This window comes from Rutidosis leptorrhynchoides, chromosome 1 (genome assembly GCF_046630445.1).
Source record: "Rutidosis leptorrhynchoides isolate AG116_Rl617_1_P2 chromosome 1, CSIRO_AGI_Rlap_v1, whole genome shotgun sequence".
NCBI lineage: Eukaryota > Viridiplantae > Streptophyta > Magnoliopsida > Asterales > Asteraceae > Rutidosis > Rutidosis leptorrhynchoides.
Window position 1 is genome coordinate 49,223,236 of NC_092333.1, and position 20,404 is coordinate 49,243,639.

The 20,404-nt window shown below is 36.6% G+C and overlaps 1 pseudogene; it reads right to left on the minus strand.

Moving 5' to 3' along the window:
* LOC139866741 (malate dehydrogenase-like) overlaps positions 1–20,404 on the minus strand; it is an 82,034-nt pseudogene that overhangs the window by 55,105 nt on the left and 6,525 nt on the right.

Sequence of the window (20,404 nt, forward strand, 5' to 3'; positions counted from 1 at the left end):
GTCTTTACAACGATAATCGTTACATATATGTCTCGTTTAAAAATCATTAAGTTAGTAGTCTTGTTTTTACATATGTAGTTCATTGTTAATATACTTTATGATATGTTTTCTTATCATAGTATCATGTTAACTATATATATATATCCATATATATGTCATCATATAGTTTTTACAAGTTTTAACGTTCGTGAATCACCGATCAACTTGGGTGGTCAATTGTCTATATGAAACATATTTCAATTAATCAAGTCTTAACAAGTTTGATTGCTTAACATGTTGGAAACATTTAATCATGTAAATATCAATCTCAATTAATATATATAAACATGGAAAAGTTCGGGTCACTACACCCCTATTGGTACCAATATCATCCTTAGTTTACTTATTTTTTTTTTTTTATTTTGTAATTTGTAATTATTGATACGTTTAATACTTTTGTTAATATTGTAATCATTTTTATAATTATCTAACTTTTATTCTTAGATTTTAATAATTTTTGAATGTGGGGTAATATACCAAACTTCAAAAATATGTATATATGTTTGCAGTTTATCTTATGTACACAACAGGGTAAAACAACGCATTTTCAAAGACTGGCATTAAGTTCAGCAAAAGCAACTAATTTTGACGACAAGATGCAAAATATATGTGAAATAACAACAAGACGGAATGAACAAATGATGTGCACCATTTATCATTCAGCAAACAAACGCCAATATATTTGGAAACTTTGGTAAAAATTTAATCATTTTCACACTAATCACCCTAAATAATTTAAATTGTTACTGATTTCTTGCAAATGAGGGCATTGCAAGATCGTAAGTGTGGGAAGGGGTTAAAATCTTTCGGATTTTAAAACTTTTTACTTTATACACTTGGTTACCATTAAAAATACTAGTAAAGTAGTAGTTGTATTAGAATCTATTGCTCTCTGATAAAAAAGAACAGCCCTAGTCTTATATACTAACTACCCAATTCTAGTAAAATTTTTCAAAATTTTCAATTAAATGAACTCAAAATCATGTTTATACATATTTATGAACAATAAAACTAGGTTTTAACACCGAAATTATTGTTACCTCGGAAAGGACATAAATTGAGAAACAAACTAAAATGTTAAAATTCATTTAAAATGGAATAGAGGACGATAAAAAGGAAAATAAAAGCCAAGTGTGGGAAAATTTACCAAGTTATCTTAAACATATGTCACATATATCTGTAACAAATAACTGAAAATACTTTTGCTTTGGACTAAACTAAACTGTTTTACCCGATAAAAGAAAAGAAGAGATGGATCTACACGATGAATCAATTCCATCATTAAAAGGAAGTAAAGTCTTTCGAAAAAGACACGCGCTTCTTGATTTAGGTCATGAAGTTGTCGTCCAGACCAGCTGTAGGTTGACGAAAAATCTAGAAAAGTCATCACTAAAATCAGCAGGAAATCCACGGACCTCAGCATTAAACAGGGTCGCCAAGTGGTCAGATTTATCCTAACCATGAGAAGGATTTATCTCGTACAATGGGGGGGCACCATGCAAATTAGCTGGATAAGACTAATGAATCAGATCCCCAGAAAGGATAATCTCCTTAAAGATTAAAAATCAGCTTTTAAGACTGATATTACTCAATCCTAGAGATTGACCTTAAAGATTGAGAATTCAAACTCATGGAATTCAATGATATCTAAACTCGAGCTTGAACGAGAAAATATTTTGATCAAAATTACAAACCGATTTGTTTTCTGAAAACCCTATTTTCAATGCGTTCATTACCATTGAACGTAAAATCCTAGGAATTCACTAGGAATTCATTAGGTCACCTGAACCAAATCGGGTGTCAACCGTAAGAACGGTGGTTGCATAGTGGTCAAAGACAGGACCTTGTGCCATACCGAAAAATTATAAGGGTGAGCTTTACTATTGCTCCTACCAAGGATAGTAATTGCGTCCGACACGTTATAGACCATAATTAAAAGCATGTCAGGGGACATTGCCTTAACAGTTGCTTGTTCAACGCTTTCCTTTCAACCGGACGGTAGTTTACCGAAAGTTAATATACGGGACAAGTAAACTGGACGTGTTGCTTTCCAAATACAAGGTTAGCAAGTGGGTGACACAAAACCGCAAGTTTTGAGCTAAAATTTTCAAATCTGAAACCCACCAAACCCACAAAAATATTTTGCAAACACCGGTAAAGGGTTATCCCGGAAAACTTATCTAGGGTAAAAACTAGATTTAATTTTCAAAAGATCAAATGTTTTCATAAAGATCCAATTTCCTTAATGGATCTAAATTTTTATAGTCATGTGGGACTGTAAACCATATCGTTACTACCATTGTTTATACCGCCGTATAGAAATCACTGATGTACAAAGTGTGAAGAATAAAGAAGTGATTCTAGTATTTCAAGACGATATTGCTTGAGGACAAGCAACGCTCAAGTGTGGGAATATTTGATAATGCTAAAAACGAACATATATTTCAAAGCATTATTTCTCAAGAAAGACAAGCTTTTAGTTGCAATTGTTCTATTTACAAGTGATATTCGTTTAAATAATAAAAGGTGAAGACAAAAGACAGATTCGACGAATTGAAGACGCAAACGACCAAAAAGCTCAAAAGTACAAAAGACAATCAAAAAGGTTCCAATTATTGATAAGAAACGTCTCGAAATTACAAGAGTACAAGATTCAAAACGCAAAGTACAAGATATTAAATTGTACGCAAGGACGTTCGAAAATCCGGAACCGGGACCAGAGTCAACTCTTAACGCTCGACGCAACGGACTAAAAATTACAAGTTAACTATGTATATAAATATAATATAATATATAATTAATTATATTAATTATATATATATTATATTTATAAATAAAAACCGTCGGCAGAGAAAGACTCCAAAGGGACTGAGCTGTAAATTCATTCTCCGCGACTCGCGGAGTTTGAAGAGGATTTCACCGCGAGTCGCGGAGCCCTCAGTTTTGAAACTCCCTATAAAGCAAACCGAATTTTGATCATTTTCATCCATCTTTTTCTTCTTCTTCTCATACGTAAAATATATATATATATTTATAATTTATATTTTAATTTTAATTATAATTCTAATAATAAGGGTATGTTAGTGAATGTTGTAAGGGTGTAAGTCGAAATTCTGTCCGTGTAACGCTACGCTATTTTTAATCATTGTAAGTTATGTTCAACCTTTTTACATTAATGTCTCGTAGCTAAGTTATTATTATGCTTATTTAAAACGAAGTAATCATGATGTTGGGCTAATTACTAAAATTGGGTAATTGGGCTTTGTACCATAATTGGGGTTTGGACAAAAGAACGACACTTGTGGAAATTAGACTATGAGCTATTAATGGGCTTTATATTTGTTTAACTAAATGATAGTTTGTTAATGTTAATATAAAGATTTACAATTGGGCGTCCCTATAAATTACCATATACACTCGATCGGACACGATGGGCAGGGTATTTATATGTACGAATAATCGTTCATTTAACCGGACACGGAAATGGATTAATAGTTAATAAACTTGTTGAAACAGGGGTGAATTACATTCAAGGGTAATTGGTGTAATTGTTAACAAAGTAGTAAAACCTTGGTTTACACGCAGTCGATAACCTGGTGTATTCATTAAACAAAGTATTAAAACCTTGTTACAATTCGAATCCCCAATTAGTTGGAATATTTAACTTCGGGTATAAGAATAATTTGACGAGGACACTCGCACTTTATATTTACGACTGATGGACTGTTATGGACAAAAACCAGACGGACATATTAAATAATCCAGGACAAAGGACAATTAACCCATGGGCATAAAACTAAAATCAACACGTCAAACATCATGATTACGGAAGTTTAAATAAGCATAATTCTTTTATTTCATATTTAATTTCCTTTATTTTATATTTAATTGCACTTCTAATTATCGCACTTTTATTTATTGTTATTTAATTGCACTTTTAATTATCGTCCTTTTTAATTATCGCAAGTTTATTTTATCGCACTTTTATTATTCGCAATTTCATTATCGTTATTTATTTTACGCTTTAAATTAAGTCTTTTATTTATTTAATATTTTACATTAGGTTTTAACTGCGACTAAAGTTTTAAAATCGACAAACCGGTCATTAAACGGTAAAAACCCCCCTTTATAATAATAATATTACTTATATATATGTTTGTATTTTTATAAAAGTAAATTAATATAGCGTTGAGCTTTGTTTAAAAAAGATTCCCTGTGGAACGAACCGGACTTACTAAAAACTACACTACTGTACGATTAGGTACACTTCCTATAAGTGTTGCAGCAAGGTTTAAGTATATTCGTTCTCTAAATAAATAAATATCTTGTGTAAAATTGTATCGTATTTAATAGTGTTTCCTTGTAAACTTCAATAGTATTTTATACCCCTTAGCTTTGACATCATCTATGGACCAGGGGTTAACAGAACGAAAGGAACAAATGGTGTCGGAACGAATAATGGCAGAGCAAGTAGTGTCGGAGCAAGTTATGCCAATGTAGTTTGTTACAAATGTGGAAAACCGGGCCACATTATTAGAAATTGCCCGAACCAGGAGAGCACGAATGGACAAGGCCGTGGAAGAGTTTTCAATATTAATGCGGCAGAGGTACAGGAAGACCCGGAGCTTGTTACGGGTACGTTTCTTATTGACAATAAATCTGCTTACGTTTTATTTGATTCGGGTGCGGATAGAAGCTATATGAGTAGAAATTTTTGTGCTAAATTAAGTTGTCCATTGATGCCGTTGGATAGTAAATTTTTACTCGAATTAGCAAACGGTAAATTAATTTCAGCAGATTATATATGCCGGAATCGAGAAATTAAACTGGGTAGCGAAATATTTAAGATTGATTTGATACCCATAGAGTTAGGGAGTTTTGATGTAATAGTTGGCATGGACTGGCTAAAGAAGGTGAAAGCAGAGATCGTATGTTATAAAAATGCAATTCGCATTGTACGAGAAGAAGGAGAACCCTTAATGGTGTACGGAGAAAAGGGCAACACGAAGCTACATCTTATTAGTAATTTGAAGGCACAAAAACTAATAAGAAAAGGTTGCTATGCTGTTCTAGCACACGTCGAGAAAGTACAAACTGAAGAAAAGAGCATCAATGATGTTCCCATCGCAAAAGAATTTCCCGATGTATTTCTGAAAGAATTACCGGGACTACCTCCACATCGATCTGTTGAATTTCAAATAGATCTTGTACCAGGAGCTGCACCAATAGCTCGTGCTCCTTATAGACTCGCACCCAGCGAGATGAAAGAACTGCAAAGCCAACAGCAAGAACTATTAGAACGTGTTTTCATTCGACCAAGCACATCACCATGGGGAGCTCCTGTTTTGTTTGTCAAGAAGAAGGATGGTACATTTAGGTTGTGTATTGACTACAGAAAGTTGAACAAAGTTACCATCAAAAACCGTTATCCACTGCCGAGAATTGACGACTTATTTGATCAACTACAAGGCTCGTCGGTTTATTCGAAGATCGATTTACGTTCTGGATATCATCAAATGCGAGTAAAGGAGGATGATATTCCAAAAACTGCTTTTAGGACGCGTTATGGTCATTACGAGTTTATGGTTATGCCGTTTGGATTGACTAACGCACCAGCTGTGTTCATGGGCCTTATGAACCGAGTGTGTGGGCCATATCTTGACAAGTTTGTCATTGTTTTCATCGATGACATACTTATTTACTCAAAGAATGATCAAGAGCACGAAGAATATTTGAGAAAAGTGCTAGAAGTATTGAGGAAAGAAAAACTGTACGCTAAGTTTTCAAAGTGTGCATTTTGGTTGGAAGAAGTTCAATTCCTCGGTCACATAGTAAACAAAGAAAGTATCCAGGTGGACTCGGCAAAGATCGAAACCGTTGAAAAGTGGGAAACCCCAAAAACTCCGAAGCATATATTTCAATTTTTAGGATTGGCTGGTTACTACAGAAGATTCATCCAAGATTTCTCCAAAATAGCAAAACTCTTGACTGCATTAACGCATAAAGGGAAGAAATTTGAATGGAAGGATGAACAAGAGAAGGCATTTCAATTATTGAAGAAAAAGCTAACTACGGCACCTATATTGTCATTGCCTGAAGGGAATGATGATTTTGTGATTTATTGTGATGCATCAAAGCAAGGTCTCGGTTGTATAATAATGCAACGGACGAAGGTGATTGCTTATGCGTCTAGACAATTGAAGATTCAATAGCAAAATTATACGACGCATGATTTAGAATTAGGCGCAGTTCTTTTTGCATTAAAGACTTGGAGGCACTACTTATATGGGGTCAAAAGTATTATATATACCGACCACAAAAGTCTTCAACACATATTTAATCAGAAACAACTGAATATGAGGCAGCGTAGGTGGATTGAATTGTTGAATGATTATGACTTTGAGATTCGTTACCACCCGGGGAAGGCAAATGTGGTAGCCGACGCCTTGAGCAGAAAGGACAGAGAACCCATTCGAGTAAAATCTATGAATATAATGATTCACACTAACCTTACTACTCAAATAAAGAAGGCTCAACAAGGAGTTTTAAAAGAGGGAAATTTAAAGGATGAAATACCAAAAGGATCGGAGAAGCATCTTAATATTCGGGAAGACAGAACCCGGTATAGGGCTGAAAGAATTTGGGTACCAAAATTTGGAGATATGAGAGAAATGGTACTTAGAGAAGCTCATCAAACCAGATACTCAATACATCCTGGAACGGGGAAGATGTACAAGGATCTTAAGAAACATTTTTGGTGGCCAGGTATGAAAGCCGATATTGCTAAATATGTAGGAGAATGTTTGATGTGTTCTAAGGTCAAAGCTGAACATCAGAAACTATCAGGTCTACTACAACAACCTGAAATCCCGGAATGGAAATGGGAAAACATTACCATGGATTTCATTACTAAATTGTCAAGGACTGCAAGTGGTTATGATACTATTTGGGTAATAGTTGATTGTCTCACCAAGTCAGCACACTTTCTGCCAATAAGAGAAGATGACAAGATGGAGAAGTTAGCACGACTGTATTTGAAGAAGTCGTCTCCAGACATGGAATACCAATCTCTATTATCTCTGATAGGGATGGCAGATTTATTTCAAGATTCTGGCAGACATTACAGCAAGCATTAGGAACTCGTCTAGACATGAGTACTGCCTATCATCCACAAACTGATGGGCAGAGCGAAAGGACGATACAAATGCTTAAAGACATGCTACGAGCATGTGTTATTGATTTCAGAAACAGTTGGGATCGACATCTACCGTTAGCAGAATTTTCCTAAAACAACAACTATCATTCAAGCATTGAGATGGCGCCGTTTGAAGCACTTTATGGTAGAAAGTGTAGGTCTCCGATTTGTTGGAGTGAAGTGGGGGATAGACAGATTACGGGTCCAGAGATAATACAAGAAACTACCGAGAAGATCATCCAAATTCAACAACAGTTGAAAACCGCCCAAAGTCGACAAAAGAGCTACGCCGACATTAAAAGAAAAGACATAGAATTTGAAATTGGAGAAATGGTCATGCTTAAGGTTGCACCTTGGAAAGGTGTTGTTCGATTTGGTAAACGGGGGAAATTAAATCCAAGGTATATTGGACCATTCAAGATTATTGATCGTGTATAACCAGTAGCTTACCGACTTGAGTTACCTCAACAACTTGCGAATGTACATAACACTTTCCATGTCTCGAATTTGAAGAAATGTTTTGCTAAAGAAGATCTCACTATTCCGTTGGACGAAATCCAAATCAATGAAAAATTTCAATTCATTGAAGAACCCGTCGAAATAATGGATCGTGAGGTTAAGAGACTTAAACAAAACAAGATACCGATTGTTAAGGTTCGATGGAATGCTCGTAGAGGACTCGAATTCACCTGAGAGCGTGAAGATTAGATGAAGAAGAAATACCCGCATCTATTTCCAGAATATTCGTCAACACTTTCAACAGCTTAAAATTTCGGGACGAAATTTATTTAACGGGTAGGTACTGTAGTGACCCAAACTTTTTCATGTTCTTATATATTAAATGAAATTGATATTTACATGATTAAATGTTTCCAACATGTTAAGCAATCAAACTTGTTAAGACTTGATTAATTGAAATAGGTTTCATATAGACAATTGACCACCCAAGTTGACCGGCGATTCACGAACGTTAAAACTTGTAAAAACTATATGATGACATATATATGGATATATATATATAGTTAACATGATACTATGATAAGAAAACATATCATAAAGTATATTAACAATGAACTACATATGTAAAAACAAGACTACTAACTTAATGATTTTTAAACGAGACATATATGTAACGATTATCGTTGTAAAGACATTTAATGTATATATATCATATTAAGAGATATTCATACATGATAATATCATGATAATATAATAATTTAAAATCTCATTTGATATTATAAACATTGGGTTAACAACATTTAACAAGATCGTTAACCTAAAGGTTTCAAAACAACACTTACATGTAACGACTAACGATGACTTAACGACTCAGTTAAAATGTATATACATGTAGTGTTTTAATATGTATTCATACACTTTTAAAAGACTTCAAGACACTTATCAAAATACTTCTACTTAACAAAAATGCTTACAATTACATCCTCGTTCAGTTTCATCAACAATTCTACTCGTATGCACCCGTATTCGTACTCGTACAATACACAGCTTTTAGATGTATGTACTATTGGTATATACACTCCAATGATCAGCTCTTAGCAGCCCATGTGAGTCACCTAACATATGTGGGAACCATCATTTGGCAACTAGCATGAAATATCTCATAAAATTACAAAAATATGAGTAATCATTCATGACTTATTTACATGTAAACAAAATTACACATCCTTTATATCTAATCCATATACCAACGACCAAAAACACCTACAAACACTTTCATTCTTCAATTTTCTTCATCTAATTAATCTCTCTCAAGTTCTATCTTCAAGTTCTAAGTGTTCTTCATAAATTCTACAAGTTCTAGTTTCATAAAATCAAGAATACTTCCAAGTTTGCTAGCTTACTTCCAATCTTGTAGAGTGATCATCCAACCTCAAGAAATCTTTATTATTTACAGTAAAATATATTTCTAATACAAGGTAATACTCATATTCAAACTTTGATTCAATTTCTATAACTATAACAATCTTATTTCGAGTGGAAATCTTACTTGAACTTGTTTTCGTGTCATGATTCTGCTTCAAGAACTTTCAAGCCATCCAAGGATCCTTTGAAGCTAGATCCATTTTTATCATTTCCATTAGCTTTATCCAGAAAACTTGAGGTAGTAATAATGTTCATAACATCATTCGATTCATACATATAAAGCTATCTTATTCGAAGGTTTAAACTTGTAATCACTAGAACATAGTTTAGTTAATTCTAAACTTGTTCGCAAACAAAAGTTAATCCTTCTAACTTGACTTTTAAAATCAACTAAACACATGTTCTATATCTATATGATATGCTAACTTAATGATTTAAAACCTGGAAACACGAAGAACACTGTAAAACCGTACATACGCCGTCGTAGTAACACCGCGGGCTGTTTAGGGTTAGTTAATTAAAAACTATGATAAACTTTGATTTAAAAGTTGTTCTTTTTTTGAAAATGATTTTTCTTATGAGCATGAAACTATATCCAAAAATCATGGTTAAACTCAAAGTGGAAGTATGTTTTCTAAAATGGTCATCTAGACGTCGTTCTTTCGACTGAAATGACTACCTTTACAAAAATGACTTGTAACTTATATTTCCGACTATAAACCTATACTTTTTCGGTTTAGATTCATAAAATAGAGTTTAATATGAAACCATAGCAATTTGATTCACTCAAAACGGATATAAAATGAAGAAGTTATGGGTAAAACAAGATTGGATAATTTTTCTTGTTGTAGCAACGTGAAAATTGGTAACAAATCTATATTAATCATATCCTAGCTAACTTATATTGTATTATACATGTATTCTAATATATTATGTAATCTTAGGATACCATAGACACGTATGCAAATGTTTTGACATATCATATCGACCCATGTGTATATATTATTTGGAACAACCATAGACACTCTATATGCAGTAATGTGGAGTTAGCTATACAGGGTTGAGGTTGATTCCAAAAATATATATACTTTGAGTTGTGATCTAGCCTGAGACGTGTATACACTGGGTCGTGGATTGATTCAAGATAATATATATCAATTTTTTTCTGTACATCTAACGTTGGACAACTAGTTGTAGGTTACTAACGAGGACAGCTGACTTAATAAACTTAAAACATCAAAATGTATTAAAAGTGTTGTAAGTATATTTTGAATATACTTTGATATATATGTACATATTTGTTATAGGTTCGTGAATCGACCAGTGGCCAAGTCTTACTTCCCGATGAAGTAAAAATCTGTGAAAGTGAGTTATAGTCCCACTTTTAAAATCTAATATTTGTGGGATGAGAATACATGCAGGTTTTATAAATGATTTACAAAATAGACACAAGTACGTGAAACTACATTCTATGGTTGAATTATCGAAATCGAATATGCCCCTTTTTATTAAGTCTGGTAATCTAAGAATTAGGGAACAGACACCTTAATTGACGCGAATCCTAAAGATAGATCTATTGGGCCTAACAAATTTCATCCAAAGTACCGGATGCTTTAGTACTTCGAAATTTATATCATATCCGAAGGGTGTCCCGGAATGATGGGGATATTCTTATATATGCATCTTGTTAATGTCGGTTACCAGGTGCTCACCATATGAATGATTTTTATCTCTATGTATGGGATGTAGATTGAAATATGAAATCTTGTGGTCTATTGTTACGATTTGATATATATAGGTTAAACCTATAACTCACCAACATTTTTGTTGACGTTTAAAGCATGTTTATTCTCAGGTGAATATTAAGAGCTTCCGCTGTTGCATACTAAAATAAGGACAAGATTTGGAGTCCATGTTTGTATGATATTATGTAAAAACTGCATTCAAGAAACATATGTCGATGTAATATATTTCTATTGTAAACCATTATGTAATAGTCGTGTGTAAACAGTATATTTTAGATTATCATTATTTGATAATCTACGTAATGCTTTTGAAACCTTTATTGATAAAATAAAGGTTATGGTTGTTTTAAAAATGAATGCAGTCTTTGAAAAACGTCTCATATAGAGGTCAAAACCTCGCAACGAAATCAATTAATATGGAACGTTTATAACCAATATGAACGGGACATTTCAGTAATGTCATCCAAACCCACTAATCATCAAGAAGCTTTGAACATGGCCCGCAAGTTGATAGAAACAGTGGACAAAATTGTAGTGCCGGCACCTAAAGCCGAGGATAAGTCGGGTAACAACAAAAGAAAATGAGAATCCCCTCAATCAAGCAACAACAATTTTGCCAAGAAGCCTTTCACCTCCGACGGTAAGAAGGGTTATGCCAGAAACCTACCTCTTTGCAACAAATGCAACAAACATCACTTTGGTGAATGTGGCAAGCTAATTTGCCATCGGTGCCAAGGAGTTGGTCAAAAGGCCAATGAGTGTAAAAGTGTCGCCCCCATCGCTCGAAAGGGGCCCAATGCACAAAAAACGGGCACTTGTTACGAATGTGGCCAAACGGGCCATTATAGATATGCATGCCCAAAGAAGAAAGATAACCCCAATACGCGCGGCCGAGCTTTCAACATCAACACCGAGGAAGCCCGAGATGACAATGAATTAGTCACGGGTACGTTTCTTCTCAACAACACTTATGTTACTTGTTTATTCGATTCGGGTGCCGATAAATGCTTTGTATCCAAGACTTTGATTCATTCTTTTAGCACTCCACCACTCCCACTAGATACCACTTATACCATTGAAGTGGCCAACGGGAAACTATTGTGTGCCGAAACATATTACCGGGGGTGTACGTTAAACATTTTGGGTAATGAGTTTGAAATTGACTTGATACCCATGGAACTAGGAAGCTTCGATGTAATAATCGGTATGAATTGGCTAGCCAAAACGAAATCTCACATCCTTTGTGATCTTAATGCAATCCGAATTCCTATTGAGAACGGCGAACCTTTGATCGTCTATGGCGATAAGAGTTGCACCGGACTCAATCTCGTTTCATGCATTAAAGTTAGAAAACTACTCCGTAAAGGTTGTTTTGCGATCCTTGCCCACGTTAAGAAAGTCGAGTCCAATGAGAAGCATATCGATGATGTGCCAATTGTTAGTGACTTTTCCGATGTATTTCCCGACGAATTGCCGGGCCTTCCACCTCATCGACCGGTAAAATTCCAAATTGATCTTATTCCGGGAGCCGCACCCGTAGCACGTGCACCATATAGACTTGCTCCATCCAAAATGCAAGAATTGCAAAGTCAAATCCAAGAACTACTTGATCGTGGTTTTATCCAACCTAGCCATTCACCTTGGGGCGCTCCGATTTTATTCGTTAAGAAGAAAGATGGATCCCTACGAATGTGCATTGACTATCGTGAACTAAACAAATTGACGGTTAAGAACCGATATCCTCTTTCGCGCATCGATGACCTATTTGATCAACTACAAGGGTCTTGTGTATATTCGAAAATCGATCTCCGCTCGAGTTATCATCAATTAAGGGTTAAGGGGGAAGATGTCTCCAAAACCTCCTTCCGGACTCGTTATGGTAGTTATGAATTTCTTGTAATGCCATTTGGTCTCACTAACGCACCGGCGGTGTTCATGGATCTTATGAACCGCGTGTGCAAACCGTATCTCGATAAATTCGCTATTGTGTTCATCGATGACATCTTGGTCTATTCTAAAAGCGAAGAAGAACACGAACAACATCTCCGACTTGTGCTTGAACTCTTGAGACAAGAACGACTCTATGCCAAATTCTCCAAGTGTGAATTTTGGTTGAAGGAAGTTCAATTTCTTGGTCATGTTGTAAGTGATCAAGGTATTAAAGTCGATCCATCAAAAATCGAAGCCATTAGTAAATGGGAGACTCCTACTACTCCTACTCACATTCATCAATTCTTGGGTCTCGCCGGATACTATCGTATATTCATCAAAGATTTCTCTTTGGTCGCTCGTCCTCTAACCGCGTTAACTCATAAGGGAAGAAAATTCGTTTGGGCAACCGAACAAGAATCCGCATTTCAAATCTTGAAAACGAAGCTAACCACCGCTCCTATCTTGTCACTTCCCGAAGGCAACGATGATTTTGTTGTGTATTGCGACACCGCGAAACATGGTTTTGGGTGTGTGTTGATGCAACGAACGAAAGTCATTGCTTACGCTTCTCGACAACTCAAAATTCATGAACGAAATTACACGACACATGATCTCGAACTCGGAGCTGTTGTCTTCGCACTTAAAATGTGGAGACACTATCTTTATGGAACCAAAAGTACCATCTTCACCGATCACAAAAGCCTTTAACACATATTCGATCAAAAGCAACTAAACATGAGACAACGACGTTGGATTGAAACTTTAAACGATTATGATTGTGAGCTTCATTACCATCCCGGGAAGGCAAACGTAGTAGCTGACGCCTTGAGTCGAAAAGAAAGAGCGGTGCCTCTTCGTGTCCGAGCTTTAAACATCACCATTCACACCAACCTTAATAGCCAAATTCGGGTAGCCCAAGATGAGGCTCTCAAGGATGAAAACGTTTCACACTAGCTCATGAACATTCTAGTCTCTCGATTTGAAATTAGGGAGACCGGACTCCGATATTTCGCCGAAAGGATTTGGGTGCCTAGATATGGGGACCTACGAAACCTTATTTTAAATGAAGCCCATAAGTCACGATACTCGATTCACCCCGGTGCCAATAAGATGTACCACGACCTTAAAGAACAATATTGGTGGCCGAACATCAAAAGGGACGTAGCTACTTATGTTGCCAAGTGTTTGACATGTTCCAAAGTCAAAGCCGAACACCAAAGACCGTCCGGACTACTTCAACAACCCGAGCTCCCTCAATGGAAGTGGGAAAGGATAACGATGGATTTTATCACCAAACTACCAAAGACGGTTGGCGGTTATGATACTATTTGGGTTATTGTTGACCGACTCACCAAATCCGCGCACTTCCTAGCCATGAAGGAAACCGATAAAATGGAGAAACTTGCCCAACTTTACATTAAGGAGATCGTAGCCCGACACGGTGTATCGTTATCGATTATCTCCGACCGAGATGGCCGTTTTGTTTCTAGATTTTGGCGTACTTTACAAGAAGCGTTGGGAACACGTTTAGACATGAGCACCGCATACCATCCGCAAACCGACGGACAAAGCGAATGCACAATTCAAACCTTGGAAGACATGCTACGAGCTTGCGTTTTCGACTTTGGAAAAGCTTGGGATAAGCACTTGCCTCTCGCCGAATTCTCCTACAATAATAGTTATCACGCGAGTATTAACGCCGCACCATTCGAAGCTTTATATGGTCGAAAATGTCGTTCACCTCTTTGTTGGGCCGAAGTAGACGACACACAAATCACCGGACCCGAACTCATTCAAGAAACAACCGAGAAAATCGTTCAAATCTGAGATAGGCTTAGGACGGCCCGAAGTCGTCAAAAGAGCTATACCGACAAACGACGCAACGACCTCGAATTTCAAGTCGGTGACCGAGTAATATTAAAAGTCGCACCTTGGAAAGGTGTAATCCGTTTTGGGAAATGCGGGAAGCTAAATCCGCGGTATATTGGCCCTTTCGAAATCTTGGAGCGTATTGGAACCGTTGCTTATCGTTTAGATCTTCCGCCTCAATTGAACTCCGTTCATCCTACCTTCCATGTATCTAACTTGAAAAAGTATCTTGACGAACCCGATATCGTCATCCCTCTCGAGAAACTTACTATTGATGACAAACTTCATTTTGTGGAGGAACCGGTTGAAATTGTGGACACCTCCGTCAAGACATTGAAACAAAGCCGAATTCTGATTGTTAAAGTCCGTTGGAACGCCAAAAAGGGACCCGAGTTTACTTGGGAAAGGCAAGATCAATGCAAAAGAAATACCCTCACTTGTTCCCAGTTCCGGAAACGCAAGATCCCGAGGAAGAAACAACGACTACTACGCCTACTTAAATTTCGGGACGAAATTTCTTTTAAGGAGTAGGTAATGTAACATCCCACCTTTTTTCGTTTACTTTTCCGTTTAACTATTTTAAATTCCGTTATATGTTTATAATATCTCCCGTTAATACGCGTTTTAAAAATATCTCGTTTAGGTAAATCACGCACCCGCAACCGAACTTGAGGGACTAGTTTTGCCAAAGTGCCAAAGAGGTGACTAGCATTTGACTAGTCAACCCCACCTCCCATCTTTTTTCATTTCCATTTTCCTTTTCTTTTACTACTTCCCTATTTTCTTTCAATTCTCCAATTTGAAGATTCATCATCTAAATCCGTTCAAGCAAACATCAATCAAAACAAATTACATATTTGGAATCCTTGCAACTTCCTCTTCGATTCCATACCGATTTCATTACATTTGGGTAACTTTCTAAAATCACTAGATTTTGTGTTCTTGATGTTTTAAACTTATAAAGTTGTTAATTAGTGTCTATGGCTCAAGTCTAACATGATTATATGATTTATATGCTCGATCTCATTGTTTGAAGTAACTAGCTTGAATATGAACTTTGGTGTGTTTGATTTGATGATTTGGTTGCTTGAATGTTGTTAAATGATATAAGTACATGTATTAAATGTGTTCCTAGTATCACTAGCTTCAAAGTGATGTGTAGGTTGCTTGAGAAAACTCCATAAACTTGATTAGTGATTTTGGTGAATTTGGGTTAGGGTTTGATAAGCTTGAAATGAATATTTGATGCATTGAATGCCATGAATTATTGTTAGTAAGTAGTTAGTGGTATTGTATGCTTGATTATCTACAAAACGGCGTGTTTTATGTATGCATTAAATGCCCGATTCATAAATGTGCACTTGTAAAATTTAAAGCATTAAATGTGTGCATTGATTGATCATTTGATTTGAAAAGTCGATTATTGCAAATAGTGTTTTTGGTTGGTGAAATGTATTTTGTTGTGTTCTTTGTCGAATTACCTTTCTAACGATATAAGATACGAGTTCTAAGTGTTAGCGGTTGTGATTTATGCTTGAAAGAGTTTTGGGTTGAGACTTTGAAAACTGAAACTGGCCAGGTACCAGCTCGCGTGTAATGCTGCGGCGCGGCCAGCCTTTGTCACGGCGCGACATAAGGCGTGTCCAGCTTCTGACCACCTTGTCCAAAATACGAAAAATGTGTGGCATGCTATGGACCTCCGATTCACATGAAACTTGTTCTAACATGCTTATATATGAATAACTAACACAGAAAAATAGTTCGGGACCCGACCCGAACGTGTTGACTTTTTCGTTGACTTTGGCCCGACCAAAATTTGACTTTTTGTCAAACTTAACCAAATGATTATGCAATCTTTCTAACTTGTTTCTATACTTGTATCTTGCATGAAACTTGGACAATTTGATTCACATGCTACATAATCGAGTCGTAACGAGCCATAAGACTAATTGAACATCTTTAATCTATCGCGTTTACCATTATTGATACGACCTATTTGTTTAGGTCAAGACTAGCATTGTTCTTTGCACACGTTACTTATTGAAGTACTTATTACTCGTGTACACAAGGTGAGATCATAGTCCCACTTTTACTCTTTTAAACTTACATTTGAGATGAGAAAACATAAACGTTTCTTTTTGCTAAGTGAACACAAGTACAGGAAAACAAACATTCTACATACGAGTTTGAACAAAAATCCTCAATTCGATTATCATTAGTTACACTTGCCGGGTGTAAGCGAGAACTTATGTTATATGGCCATATGGGTTTGACAAACCCTCATTCAAACGGTTCGCTACCGTTTACGAATGAAATATATTTTCGAGAAACAGTGTATGTTCTAACACTATTGTGATGGGGTTCTATGGAAGGAATGTTAAGCATTGATAATTGGGTGCTCGTGAAACAAACTTTTGGAATGTATTACTATTATCAATGTTACAAATCTTTTGGTTCACTTGTACTTACTTACTTAAACCTATGATTTCACCAACGTTTTCGTTGACAGATTTCTATGTTTTTCTCAGGTCCTTGAACGTTTTGTGATACATGCTTCCGCTCATTACTTTTGATACTTGCTTGGATGTCGAGTATATACATGCATACATGGAGCATCTTTTGGCTACTTTTAAATCGTGTCGCATAGATTTCAATTGTACTTATAACTTTGTAACGTAACTTTTGGATGAACGATTCTTGTAAACCTGGGAACAAATCTTAACTTTTGAAATGAATGCGACATATTTTCGGTCAAACGTCATTTTAAAGACTTATGACCACGTAATGGGACCTAAGTAGTCGACGCCGTCAATGACGATTTTGTCGGGTCGCTACAGATGGTATCAGAGCGTTGGTTGTAGGGATTTAGAGTCATTGGTGTAGGAATTACATTAGTGATTCTAGACTACAACCGACATATAGACTTGAAGTAGGATTTACTTGACTACTTGTGCATTTATACTCGAACGTTTCTACTTATATCTACTCCTTATTCATCTTAATCTCACGTTGTTTAATTTGATTGACATGCCACCTTGACTATATGAAATGATGTCGAATGCACATATGAATCAGGGTAATATAATTTCCGAGATTATATTACGGTAACTCATATGAACGTTCCGACATTGTGGCATAAAGAATTTAAGGCGTGTCAAGGAAAATTTTTCCCTCTATCCTTATTCCATATCATGATTAGTATTATTGAAAATACTAATCAACGGTATTCTTGTGTTTTAAAGGAACAATGCCTCCTCGTTGTGTGCCACGCCATGAGACTCCCGAACAAGCTCTACAACGAATGATAGCCACCGTCGTGGATGCGGCCATGGCCGGTCACTCCTCCAACAATAACAATAACAACAACCACAACAACAACAATCAAGGAGCCGGTAACTCAAGCGAGGGGTGCTCCTATAAAGCCTTCATGGGGTGCAAACCTCATACTTTTGATGGGACCGGGGGACCGGTTACTCTCACTCGATGGTTGGAACAAACGGAGGCCGTCTTTAGCATAAGCGGTTGTCGGGACCAAGATAAGGTCAAATACTCCACTCACACTTTCGCCGGTGTCGCCCTCACATGGTGGAACACCTATGTACAATCGGTGGGTACCGATGAAGCTCACGCCCTCTCTTGGGCCGACTTAAGGGAAAAGATGATCGTCGAATATTTCCCTCGTGAAGAAACCTGAAGGCTCGAACAAGAGCTAAGAACTTTAAAGGCAGTCGGGAATGATCTCAAGGCTTATAATCAACGATTTTCCGAACTAGCCTTGATGTGCCCAAACCTTGTGAACCCCGAAGCTTTAAGCAATTACCTGGACGCATAAGCAATTACCTTCGTTCGCATAAGCAATTACCTTTGTTCGTTGCATTAATACACAACCTAGACCTTGCTTTGAGGCGTCACAATATATCACAAAATCATCATTCCCTTCAGGTAATGACAATATAGGTGCCGTAGTTAACTTTTTCTTCAATAACTGAAACGCTTTCTCTTGTTCATCCTTCCATTCAAATTTCTTCCCTTTATGTGTTAATACAGTCAAGGGTTTTGCTATTCTGGAAAAGTCTTGGATGAACCTTCTGTAGTAACCAGCTAGTCCTAAAAACTGGCGTATGTGTTTCGGAGTTTTCGGGGTTTCCCACTTTTCAACAGTTTCTATCTTTGCCGGATCCACCTTAATACCTTCTTTGTTCACTATGTGACCGAGGAATTGAACTTCTTCCAACCAAAATGCACACTTTGAAAACTTAGCGTACAATTCTTCCTTCCTCAATACTTCTAACACCTTTCTCAAATGTTCACTGTGTTCTTGGTCATTCTTTGAGTAAATAAATATGTCATCAATGAAAACAATGACAAACTTGTTAAGGTATGGTCCACACACTCGGTTCATAAGGTCCATGAACACAGCTGGTGCATTATTTAAACCAAACGGCATGACCATAAACTCGTAATGACCGTAACGTGTTCTGAAAGCAGTCTTTGGAATATCATCTTCTTTCACCTGCATTTGATGATACCCGAAACGTAAGTCAATCTTTGAATAAACAGACGAGCCTTGTAGTTGATCAAATAAGTCGTCGATTCTCGGTAGTGGGTAGCGGTTCTTGATGGTAAGTTTGTTCAACTCTCGGTAGTCGATACACAACCCGAATGTACCATCTTTCTTCTTGACAAACAAAACAGGAGCTCCCCACGGTGATGTGCTTGGTTGAATGAAACCACGCTCTAAAAGTTCTTGTAATTGGCTCTAAAGTTCCTTCATTTTGCTAGGTGCGAGTCTGTATGGAGCACGAGCTATTGGTGCAGCTCCCGGTACAAGGTCTATTTGAAATTCAACGGATCGGTGTGGAGGTAGTCCCGGTAATTCTTTCGGAAATACATTGGGAAATTCTTTTGCGACGGGAATATCATTGATGTTCTTTTCTTCCGAATTGACTTTCTCGACGTGTGCTAGCACAACATAGCAACCTTTTCTTATTTGTTTTTGTGCCTTCAGGTTACTAATAAGATTTAACTTTGCGTTGCTCTTTTCTCCGTACACCATTAAGGGTTTTCCTTTTTCTCGTATAATGCGAATTGCATTTTTGTAACAAACGATCTCTGCTTTCACTTCTTTCAACCAGTCCATACCGATTATCACATCAAAACTCCCTAACTCTTCTTAAATGTTTCGCTAACCAGTTTAATTTCTCGATTCTGACATATATTATCTGCTGAAATTAATTTACCATTTGCTAATTCGAGTAAAAATTTACTATCCAAAGGCGTCAATGGGCAACTTAATTTAGCACAAAATTCTCTACTCATATAGCTTCTATCCGCACCCGAATCAAATAAAACATAAGCAGATTTATCGTCAATAAGAAACGTACCCGTAACAAGCTCTGGGTCTTTCTGTGCTTCTGTCGCATTAATATTGAAAACTCTTCCACGGCCCTGCCCATTAGTATTCCTCTGATTCGGGAAATTTCTAATAATGTGGCCCGGTTTTCCACATTTATAACAAACAGCGTTGGTATTACTTGCTCCGACACTATTCGTTTCGACATTACTTGTTCCGACATTATTTGCTCCCTTAGTTCTGTTAAACTTTGGTCCGTAGACCTCACACTTTGTCGCGCTATGACCATTTCTTTTACACCTGTTGCAAAATGTCGTGCAAAACCCCTGGTGATTTTCTTCACACCTATGACATGGCTGTTTTTGGTTTTTGTTGCCGTTGTTGTTA